The sequence below is a fragment of the Suncus etruscus genome, chromosome 18, assembly GCF_024139225.1.
Source record: "Suncus etruscus isolate mSunEtr1 chromosome 18, mSunEtr1.pri.cur, whole genome shotgun sequence".
NCBI lineage: Eukaryota > Metazoa > Chordata > Mammalia > Eulipotyphla > Soricidae > Suncus > Suncus etruscus.
The window spans coordinates 41,076,024-41,087,103 of NC_064865.1; the positions used below are offsets into that span (position 1 = coordinate 41,076,024).

Here is an 11,080-nt window from a genome sequence, read left to right on the forward strand (position 1 = left end):
TCCAGCACTTAAATCTCATTACACAGAATTTATTAGATTAAAATTTGTAATATACACTATTTTAATAAAGTTTCTGTATTTAATTTCATGCACTTATATATAAATAAACCTGTCTTTAAAAGCTTTTGGGGGGTTGGATTTGATTCTTGATGACATCTTTCCAAGTCATTCATTGTACTCAAATGTTTTCTCTTTTGTTAGTTTTTATGAGCCAGCATTGCATACATATTTTGGACTAGTACTAAAAATTAGAATAAAATAAAATAAAATCATCTAAAATTTAAAAGGTAGGGCCAGAGCATTGGTGCAATGGTAGGGCATTTGCCTGCACGCGGCTGACCCAGGATGAACTGTGATTCTATCCCCTGGCGTCCCATATGGTCCCCCAAGCCAGGAGCGATTTCTGAGTGCATAGTCAGAAGTAACCCCTGAGCACCACCGGGTGTGGCCCAAAATTTAAAAAACATTAAGAAGGTAAGTGTAAAAGGCAGAATGTGAATTTTTATTTTTCCCTTAAATCAGTACTAAACTACATAAGTATCTACTTCCAAGAGTTTACTAAAAGCTTTCTCCCCCTTATAACAATATGTGACTACTATATACTGTGCTGTGAATGATCAGGCATTGCATAAGACTAACATAAGTCTGTTATTAAATGTTCACATATCAGATGAAACAGGTTTAGAGAAGTTGAAGAACTTCTTAAAGCCATACAAATAGTAATGCTGAGCTGGGGTTTTCTACCACCTGTGTTTTTCTTTACTATGCTCTGTTGGTTTCAACAGAAACTGGGAACTAAGGTCTTGTTACTGACATAAAGCAGATGCCATTAAGAAAATCATGATTTGTATGGTCAATGTTAAGAATGATTTTGTTTGGGTTTTTTAAAGGGTGATGCTAGGTACCCATCTAAGTTCAGCTGCCTGAGACAGAGCATTTCTTTATAAGCTCTGCTATAATAAAACTACTGTAACTTAAATAGTGCAATGATAATGAAAGTAAAATATATATATTTTTTTGTTTCTGAGTCACACCCGGCAGCGCTCAGGGTTACTTCTGGATCTATGCTCAGAAATCACTCTTGGCAGGCTTGGGGAACCATATAGGATGCCGGGATTCGAGCTGCCATCCTTCTGCATGCAAGGCAAACACCTTACCTCTATGCTATCTCTTCGGCCCCGAAAGTAATATATTTCATATGATTTTTTTCTGGATAAATTTTTAATTAAAATTTATGAAAGGGGGGCCGGGAGAGATAGCACAGTGGCATTTGCCTTGCAAGCAGCCGATCCAGGATCAAAGGTGGTTGGTTCGAATCCCGGTGTCCCATATGGTCCCCTGTGCCTGCCAGGAGCTATTTCTGAGCAGACAGCCAGGAGTAACCCCTGAGCACCGCCGGCTGTGGCCCAAAAACTAAAAAAAAATTTATGAAATGGGGGCCAGAGTGATAACACAGCAGTAGGGTGTTTACTTTGCATGCAGCTGACTCATTACCAGGTGGGTTTGAGCCCCGGCAGAGCTCCAGAGCCAGGAGTAAGCCCTGAGTGCCTCTGGTTGTGGCCCAGAAACCAAAATAATAATAATAATAATAATAATAATAATAATAATAATAATAAATAAATGAAAGAAGGAAGGAAGGACGGAAGGAAGGAAAGAAGGAAGGAAGGAAGGAAAGAGAAAGAAGGAATGAAAGAAAGAAATGCATTTTCTTTGGGGCCACATCTGATAGTGCTCAGGACTTACTTCGGCTCTGCTAAGGTGCTAAGGGTTTGCTCCTAGCAGTGCTGAGGGGACCATATGAGATGCCAGGGACTAAACCTGGACCTGCCCTTGCAAGGCAAATGCCTTACCTCCTGTAATATTACTCCAACCCCAGAGTTTTACATTGGTGATGGGAATGTTGCACTGGTAAAGGGGATGTTCTTTACATGACTGAAACCCAACCACGATGATGTTTGTAATCAAGGTGTTTAATTAAAAACAAATTCTTGACATTAAAAATATTTTCTGGGAAGCACAGAACGGCATGGCTCCATGCTGTAGGCTTTTTGGCCAAGCTTAGGGCAAGACATGGCCTTCAGCTGCCCCCCACAGCCTTCTCTCTCCTTCCTCTCGGATCCCAGAGTTATCCCTGGCTGCCTGCCCTGGGTGCCAGCAAGGTGGGTGCCAGGGAGGAGTTTAAAGGGGACCCAAGCCTTCCCCAGCCCCCACTCTGCACTAGAGGGGTGGATTGGGGGAGGGGACTCTCTCCATTCTCAAATCACATGGGGGCAAAAGCCCTCATGCTTAAAGTTTATATAGATTAATAGGATATCATGTTGTTTAACCCACTTTGCATTATACAATATAAATAGGATATAATGGGGGTTCATCTATGTTTACAATATACAGAATGTCTATGTTGTATACTTTCCCTCCCCCATTGGCTCATCACCTTACAGGTTCATTTCTAGTCCTTAACTCTCACTCCCACTGTCTATTACCCCACATGTAACCATTTTTACCCTCAGCTCTCCGTTCCTCATGGGGCAGATTATTATCCTCACTCAAGCTAGCTGCCAGCCAGATCCCAAAATGAAAAAATAGACTCTCAGCCTGAGAAGAAACCAATACTCTGTTCCTATTAATCTGTTATCAGCGGACTCCTATCCTCCACCTCCCTTCACTGGGTACCTGTGCTTGCTACCATAATCAGTTTCTGAGAAACCCCCACTCAAAGACATTTCCTGATGCGGGACTGCTGAGAGTCGTTTGCAGACTCCAGATGGCCAAATCACAGACCAAAGAGGTGTCCCGGAATCAACCCCCCCCCCCGACTATTTTTAAAACATAAAAGAGACATGTGTATCTCCTTTGTATATCTTAGATGTATTTCCTTAACATCTATAACTCTTTTTGAATATCCTCATATAGTGACGATTTTGCTCACTGTTTTTTTGTTTGTTTTTCCCCCTTTGGGATCTGTTTAATATGCAGTGCTGGTAGAAGAGTCTTTCTGTTTAGAAATCATGTTAGAACCAAGTTAAGGGGAATGTTGGACTTATTCCCTTGGTCCCCAGATGCACTAACAATACCTTGTGGCATTGTTCCTCTTTTGCGTAGACACATTAAATGGGAAAATATTACATATGCAAACAAGTTTTTATCTAATAGAGACAGGAACACAAATTTTGTAATAAAGTTAGACCTTATACCCTGAACATTGGCATAATGATTTGGCTGAGGCCTCAGAAATATGTGCATTTCCCATACACCCCTGAACCATGGATACCATCTATGGAAACAACCATAATTGTCTACCAGGATGCAAACCTCTACCAGGGAAGACCCTACCACTGCTCTGGCATTGACTTACTCCAAAGAGTGCTCTCAACACCCAGATGACTTAGCAACAACCTGCTTGCAGGGCAGGTCTCTCTGCATCTAATAGTGAGGTGAAAGTAGAGGATGCTCCACATTAGCCTGACTTTGATGAAGGAAATGCACAGAATCCAGAATCTTTAAATACAGGAACCTGACACCAACAACAGCTAAAATGTGAAAAAGTTTCACCGGGACCACGGAGAATGACTCAGGGGTTGGGCAGATTGGTATGCCTGGAGCCCAGAGTCGGTCTTATGCCAGAAAGTTTCAGGGGTGAGGCCTTTTAATCAGGTCAAGGATGTTTTCTTTCGTTTTCCCCATATTTTGCTGGGCCTATGCAAACAACAGCGATTGACACTCTCACACCATTACTACTGTATTTTTTTAAAACACTTTATCCTTTTAGAAAGAAACAAACAAAACCAGCTTACTAAATTTAAAGAAAAAAGTAACTAGTAGAATGCCTGTCTCAAACACAGGCAGGGGATGGGAAGGAGGGAGGGGGCATTGGAGGTGGGAATGTTGCACTAGTGAAGGGGGGTGTTCTGTTTATGACTGAAACCCAACTACAATCATGTTTGTAATCATGGTGCTTAAATTATTTATATAAAATATTTTCCTTTGAAAAAATATTCTTGCTCTCCTTGGGTTTCTTTTTCTTTCTTATTTTTAATGGGATTCAAGAACAGAGGGCAAGATAGTTTAGAAGAAAGATCTCAGTTCTTAGGCTGTTTTATGAGTTCTAGTTCAACTTGTAGGAGGGAGAATATCTTAGATTTACTACTTGCATCATGCATGTTTTGAATTTTAACCCTTGTCAATTTAAAAAAGAATAAACAAAGATATTTAAGGAGTAGAATAAGAACTCAAATTCTAATGCAGTATCTTAAAAAATAATATAATGCACTAAACTATACTAACTTTCCACTATTACTAAATATTTTTCTTGAGTTTTACAAATAGTTGGGGATTAATTACAACATGAAATTATATTGAGTTAATTTCTTGCAAAGCAAGTGTTTCATCACTAGATGGTGCAATGGCTCAGTTTTATTTTTTTCTCATAACTTTTTATCTATTAGCCCAATTAAGTCATTCTGTAGTTTTGCTCATTTCTATGAGCTATATGTTATAAATTTAAGATAAATGTGATGAAATAAAATATAATAAAAATAAAGTTTTTACATATCGCCAACAAATTTAACTACAAAAAAATGCTTAGTGGTGCTTATAAGTTGTTTGTAAGCCAGAAAATTATGGTAAGTTTGGACTTAACCATAACTCAATGGTTTTCTTTAACAATCTATATTTTAGTGACATTTTAAAACAGTTTTTTAGATTGCTAGCCTGAATATGCATCATTACATAGTTGGCCTCGTGAGACCTGGTTTTAAATTCATGCTCCTCCAGCATTCAAACTTAGTCTAGTTATTTGACTTTGACATCTTCAATTTCTTGTCAATAACTGTAGATAGTATCTCACGTTGCTTCCAGAGTATGTTTAAAAAATATTCAGTGTCCAGAATTTTTGTATGTACAAAAGGTGCAAAAGCTTGCAGCAAGTTTTGTTATAAACTCATGTCTTTCAAGAACTGATTCTGTACAATGCATTCTTAGAGTTCATTTTATAGTTTAACTCTTTCATTGAATCTTCTGCTTTGGCAACAAAGTTGGCAGAGGGAATTAAGAAACATACTTTGGTAGAAAAAACCCTGGTTATAAAACAGAATGGATATATTTTCTCCACCAGTAAATTTCTTTCACTCCCTGAATGAAATATGTACAAGACAAGAAAGCCAAATAGCCAACATAAATTAACTCCCCAAGACAAGATGGGATTTAGTCAACAGCCACATCAGATTGAGTTGCAGATGGTTTCTCTGCTTTGTTTATAGTTCTGCAAGGAGAGAGTCTGTGGTTCAGAATCAAAGTGCTGGTAGTTTCTATTCCACAGTGTGTGACCCTATACACATAAGTCTTGAAATTTCTGAGGGCATAACCAGGAGTAACCCCTGAACGTCATCGGGTGTGGCCCCCAAACAAAACAAATTTATTAAAAATAATTACCCATAATTTTTTTAAATCAAAGTGTCTTAAACACAGATTATTCAGGATACCTGAGCAGCTCTTTGAGAAAATGTCAGTAATTGGAGTAGATATAAGAATATTAAAAGTAATAAGAGTAGATTTGGCCACAATCTAGTCTCAGGTAATACTTAGAAACCTGAAGAAAGATCTCTTTGGAAATTGATCATTTTTTGGGTTATCAATGACCAACTTTGACACAATTTTTTTCTTAAGACTTAAAGGACACAGAAAGGCCTAAATATATTCTCAATAAAACCTCTTGTGGGTATTAACCATTCTCTTAGGATTATCTTATGTTGATTATCTCTAGTTATAATAATTATGTGCCAGTATCCCTAGAATGTTTTAATCAATAGAATTGCCACTATGTTAGATTAGGTTTTTAGCAGACTATAATTTCAGAAACTTGTTTTACCTTAACTGATTTGCTGCACCTTGACAGTTGTCTGAGAAGGGAAGGTGGTTATATCAAAGCAAAACATTTTGTTTTCCTGGGCATTTTGAATCTTAAAAAGCTGAAGAAGAAAAAGTGATTTTGGTATCAATGAAATATAGTAATTAGTGTTTTGGACATCTATAGACTAGGCCCTGTAGTGTGTTAGCAACAGGTTTGTTGGTTATCATGGAAAACTGAACAGCATGCTGATAAACTTCAATCTGGATTGAGTGAAAATATCCACCCATGACCTCTGTAATTTGTTAGTGGTGTTTGAGAGGGCAATGGAGAAACTATCTAAAGCATAGACCAAATTTAGATTATAGTAGTGCCCATAAAAGAAGATCAGCTCTATATTATGTCTGACCCTCCACAAAGGAAGAGACAAGAGAGATAAATTAGCAAATAACTCAGTAATATATGACATTAAAATTCAGACTTCAGACAAATATCGCATATTTTTAAAACATTTCAATCTAAACGTCTCTGGAGGTATGTGGACCTGGCCTAATGTCAAAGGTTTTCTTTACATACAAAGGGGACAGAAATAAGAGATCAAGTAAACACCCCCCTTCTATGAAGCATTCCCAAGTATTAAATTAAAGAAAATTTAAGTAGGTTTACCAATAAAATAGTCCCTTTCTCAAAAACAAAATGACAAGCTAAAAATAACATTTTTCTTAAGTATCTATTCAGTATTTTTAATATTAGAAAATACCAGATGTCAACTTGAGAAATATATCAAATCATTTTATAGAATTTGGTTTTATAATTTTACCTCAAAATGTGAGTATGATGACTTATACTAATCCTATTTAGACTCATTCTTTTGCAAAACACAAAATTATAACAAAATAACCAGTGATAATTTTGGTAAAAATAGGTTTCATCTTTTCAGGTTTTTCCAATCTAGCTTTTTGTTTGTTTAAACCACAAGGAAATATGACCCTAAAAGTAAATAGGATTGATTTGATGTGTTCTGAAGATCAGTAATTGGAGAGGCTCTTGAGAAAAATAATTCTCTGAACAATATCAGGGACACTCATGATTTCACATGCAATAATATTTAAAGACAGAAAAAGTTCAAAACTATTTGGTTTTGTTAAATTGTCATGTGTTGTCTGAAAAACAGATTTATAATGAGAAATACCAATAGCAGATTCTGTGACATTCTGGGAAGCCTTTCCAATCATATTTAAACAATTTTATTATGTGTTTCATCCCAAAGATGTTTAGTCCATGATAATAAACCAAAAGTTTGTTTAATTTGGGGAGGTTGACTTGCCACTTGTTTCAAAAACTATGACAGTCGGGGAATTCAGCCTTACAACTAACTCTCTATATTTCACTTTACTCACCATCAAAGTGTTAGTATCATCTTACTACCACAATGATCTATCCATCCTCCATGCTATCTTTCTGGCCCCAAATTTTAGTTGTTATTTAGTTGTGGATGGAATCTTCGAATCATTTAACATAAACTCTGAACCCATTTACATTTGCACCAACAATGTTCAAAGTTTTTTTCCCATATGCTCACCAATACTTGTTTCCAATATTTTTTTGCACAGGATTTTCTCACAATTGTAATATTTCCTGATAGATTTTATTTGCATTTTCCCAATAAAATATATAAACTTCTGTTTGGTTCTGTGACTCATCTATAAGCATAACTTTTGAGATGTGTTTAATCAGGTCTTTTAGCCGGTTTTTAAATTGAGTTAATTGTCTTTTGTTGTTGACTTGTGGGAATTTTTTTATGTGTATTGAATATCAAGTCTTTGTTATATTTCTGATGTGCAGATGTCTTCTTTTAAAAATTACTTTTGCTTTTGTGGCAGTTAATTTTCCTTTTTAATTTGATGTAGTCCCATTGGTTTGTTTTAGCCTTTGTTTTCTTTGCTCTTGGAATTGAGTCTCTGGGGTTGCAAGCCAGGAGTGAATGAATCATCTATATTTTCTTCCATGTACTTTTTGATTTCACATATAATATTCAAGTTTTTAAATACACTTTGAGTTCATTTTTGTTCTTATTCCCTCTGAGAAGAAAGAATCTGGGAACCGGATGGTTCTATGCTTGATTTAGTGATCTTTTGTGTTGACTCCCAATGTAGCTATTGATTATTTATTTTCAAGTCTTTTGGGGGACTGAGGTAATTTTTATTTTTTTTGTTTTTTGTTTTTTATTTTTGGGTCACACTCGGCAGCGCTCAGGGGTTACTCCTGGCTCTACGCTCAGAAATCGCTCCTGGCAAACTTGGGGGACCATATGGGATGCCGGGATTCGAACCACTGTCCTTCAGCATCTAAGGCAAACACCCTACCACTGTGCTATCTCTCCAGCCCCGATTTTTATATAGCACATTTCTCCTTTTCATTTTCTGCCTGGAAACTCAAATCTTGCTAAAAATTAAAAGTTGTATTTTTAATAACTTCAGCCTGCATTTGCAATAAAATATCAGGTCTTTCAAGTCAGCTTGAGACACAAGCAGGATTTTTAGAATATTTTCCTGACTTCATAAAGAGATCTTTAGATGCTTTTGGTTGTAGGCAGTAAGTACTAAATCAAAACTGTCTAGATTACTTCATTTATGGAGACATTTTCTTAGTGTAAATTATGGAATTTTACATAAATGATCCCTGAGATACATGACATTTTTCTTTATTTCATTAAAAAAATTAAATAGGGCCTAGAGAAAAAGGTACAATGGCCAGGGATTTGCTTTGCACATGACCAACCCAGGTTCAATCCTGGCACTGTTTATGGTCCCAGAGTTTTGCTATTCAACTGATGATACTTGATACAGACCCAGAATTATATAAAGCCCGAGCACAGCTGAATATGGCACCAAAGCAAAATCAAATAGCTCAATGATATTCTAACTTTTCAGATATAGACCTATTTTATGAATTACAGTCTAAGTAATATAGCAATGTTCTGAAAGTGCTTACAGTGGCTATCTATATAAAAGAGCATCTTTTTCCTCAGGTAAACACTTGTCAATTCTCAGAGACACAAAGAGGAGGGAGGAATAAAGCAAGAGAGAGAGAGAGAGAGAGCAAATGTTCACCAAAGTGTTAATTGCTGGTTCATAGGTTCATATAGGTAAAGAGAAAATGAATGTAGACATGTTTCTGTAATTTTAATTTTTTATAAAAAAAGTATGTTTATATTCTAGAACCACAAAGAAAGACTCCATCATAAGCTCCATTCCTTGAGCTGCACAGTCACCAAGATCTCTAGATACAGAGGTCTGATTTTACCATCTAAGATGAAGCAGAAGTCTTCCATACACCACAAAAGCACCGAGGGGAGAGTAAATGATCATGCAAGGAGTCTACAGTTAATCCCATGACAGTATACTTCAAAGGTGGAAAACCCTGTAACTCCTAGACCAAGGGAATTCCCTCTATAATATCCCCAATACTTAATATGTCTATGCAGGGAGGAAAAGAAAAAAAAACACAAAATAATCATCTTTCCACACATTTATTTATTGATTGATAGATTTTTTGACGTCTTTATTTTGGTGTAGATATTGAAGTTGATATCTCCAATTTTATTTTATTTTATTTTATTTTATATTTTCTTTCTCTTTCTTTTTGCACTCTGGCAAGATTTGATTTCAGAACGAAGACTATTGTATGGTGCTTGTCTTTATTGCTGTAGTGCTCACTGGATATTTAATTTGATATTTCTTTCTGTATTGTTGTTCTTTCTGTATTTCTGTATTCTGTATTGTTGTGTTTCAATTACCTTTTTATTTTATTTTTTTTTTTTTTTGTGCACCGTTCCTGGAGGTACTGCAATACCAGGTCGATGCGTGGAATGGACGGAGCAAGCTCCTATTCCAGTTCCTAGTGCCAAAAATCCATTTAATATATTGTCGTCGGATAGACGACGTATCAGATATTAAACTGATAAGAACAGATACTACACTTGATCTTAGCCAAAAGGCCGAGAAGCGATTCAATTACCTTTTTTATGTCCTCTCTCAAACTGAGGTTGAAAGCCTCTAGAAGGTCTCCACCCATTTTCAACGTCTTTGACTTCCTTTTTTTTTTTTTTTTCTTATTTTGTACCCTATTACATTGCTTTTTTTCCCTTCAAACAAAACCACATAACTCGATTTATCTAGCTCTGCCTCTTAAATAGAGGGTTAAACAAGGGAGGGTACCAGGACCAAACAGATATATGACCACTAATAGTAAGTTAGACAAAGAAGGGACCACCTACTCCAGCAGCCCGGGGATGATGGTGGGGTATATGAGTTGCAGAAAGGGAACTGGGATGGGGGAGGACAAATTTGGTGTTGGGTATTCCCCTGATTCAATGTTAATATGTACCTAAAATACTACTGAGAAAGATATGTAACCCATTATGATCACAACAAAAATTGAAAAAAAGTATGTTTATAATTATTTAGTTTGATTATATATACTTATGCATATAGATATCCTGATACAATACTGAAAACTGTGAGGAAAGTATTGTGCTGACTGGATATTCCTTGTGGAAAATGATTCTGAGATAAATAGGTTAAAAATGAACAGAACTCATCTCTGGGCATTTCCATTTTCTACTGTTTTCTAAGGTCTTTCAAATCATATTTCTTTTTTCTTTTTTTTTTTTTTTTTTTTTTGGTTTTTGGGCCACACCCGGTGGTGCTCAGGGGTTACTCCTGGCTGTCTGCTCAGAAATAGCTCATGGCAGGCACGGGGGGGGGGGGGCATATGGGACACCGGGATTCAAACCAACCAAATTTGGTCCTGGATCGGCTGCCTGCAAGGGAAACACCGCTGTGCTATCTCTCCGGGCCCAAATCATATTTCTTAATTAGAAAAGAAATTCCCTTAGGAACTACTTTTGCCCTGAAAAATATAAACCATCAATGACCTTTAAACAAAAATGTCAGGCTGCTTTTTATATTTAAATGGAAACGTTTTAAATGGACAGGGTGGAACCACACAACTCTTCTTTAGGAAAGAGGAACTCATGAACCTTTAAATAAATGTGTAAAGAAGTTGACATGTAAAGGCAAGATTAGTTCAGTCACAGTTGTGATCTGGGCAAGTGTCTCACTCCTATCAGTACCCAGGACTGTCAGGGATCCATGATCTGAGGTTGTAGAGACAGTTTGACTCTCTTCAGTGTCTTGAGGTACAACCTGGTTTTCCATCAGGTAAAATGAT

At 36.6% G+C, this 11,080-nt stretch overlaps 1 non-coding gene across 1 annotated transcript; it reads right to left on the bottom strand.

Annotated features, from left to right (window-relative positions):
• Positions 1-9,666: 9,666 nt before the first annotated feature.
• Positions 9,667-9,857, bottom strand: LOC125996962 (U2 spliceosomal RNA). The gene has a single exon (XR_007491607.1). It is a non-coding gene; the product is annotated as a U2 spliceosomal RNA (small nuclear RNA).
• Positions 9,858-11,080: the final 1,223 nt, after the last annotated feature.